The sequence below is a fragment of the Mauremys reevesii genome, linkage group 12 (assembly GCF_016161935.1).
Source record: "Mauremys reevesii isolate NIE-2019 linkage group 12, ASM1616193v1, whole genome shotgun sequence".
NCBI lineage: Eukaryota > Metazoa > Chordata > Testudines > Geoemydidae > Mauremys > Mauremys reevesii.
The window spans coordinates 23,104,631-23,105,721 of record NC_052634.1 but is presented as its reverse complement, the minus strand read 5'-3'; the positions used below and the strand labels follow the sequence as shown (position 1 = coordinate 23,105,721).

Sequence of the window (1,091 nt, the reverse complement as noted above, 5' to 3'; positions counted from 1 at the left end):
CTTATAACCCTGGGTGTCAGGTCGCTGTGCAGCTTTGATCTAGAGCTCGGATCCCAACAACCAACCAGCAGCCCACAGCCTCCCCCTGGGTCTGCCCCATCTGGTTACTTCTTACAGGCCGACCTTACCCCCCTTCCAGCCCCGGATTCACCCGCTAATCATCCTACTGCTGCTCAGAGCCACAGACGTGGAGGTGCTGAAGGAGGGAGGGGTGACTCTACGGTGGGGTTCTTCTCTAAAGATGGCTGGCAGAAAGGTGGTGCTCAGCTCTGTCAGCGACCTGCCCAGTTGCCTCACTGCCAGGGGATGCAGACGTTTCTGTAAGGCGATTAATTGGTGTATTTGACTTCTGATTGAATGTGAGGAATGTGCAATCCTGAGAGGGAATTTCCATCCCTCTTTCCACTGGTTTTCAGGGCCCCAGTGGCCTAATGGATAAGGCGTTGGCTTCCTAAGCCAGAGATTGTGGATTCAAGTCCCATCTGGGGTGAAAAACTCCTTTCTTCTTGTACATTGCAAAGAAGCCTTGGTGCTATTTTCACCAAGGAAGCTGGGAGACGTTTGAACCCAAAGTACTGGATCTTGGGAGCAATCCCCCAGAAACGGTATCTTCCACTTGACAAATGCTGTCTAGACCCATCAGTAGCAAACAGTTAATACTAGTGTTTGTCTGAGAATAGAAGGAAGGAGTGTTTACTCCGACACCTCAGCGAGTGAAACAGACAGAAAGAGCAAGGCTGTCCTGAAAGAGAATGGATCTGTCTGGAGACAAAGCAAAACCTGAGAATGAGCAACAGTGTGAAAAGAAGAACTTCAAATGTGTGTTAGGTGTTAGTTAGGTTGGTCTGACAAATTTCAAGAAAATACCAATGCTCGTAGACTGATGCGGACACTGGCTGCTTCTGATCTTTTACTGAGAGGTCATTGAGAAATATTTTCCTTAACTATGATATGGAATATTGGGTGGGCTATGAAGGTACCATTCCTCCTGCTTTCGCCCTTGGAGACAACATGGCTACATGGCATGCAGCCAATGCTCACCTTCCAGTCAACTGCTAGAGAAGACAACACAGACAGGGATGGCAGCAGGG

At 48.9% G+C, this 1,091-nt stretch overlaps 1 non-coding gene across 1 annotated transcript; it reads left to right on the top strand.

The window, feature by feature from the left end:
* Nucleotides 1–417: 417 nt before the first annotated feature.
* On the top strand, nt 418–490 carry TRNAR-CCU. The gene has a single exon. It is a non-coding gene; the product is annotated as a tRNA-Arg (tRNA).
* The last annotated feature ends 601 nt before the right edge of the window (nt 491–1,091 follow it).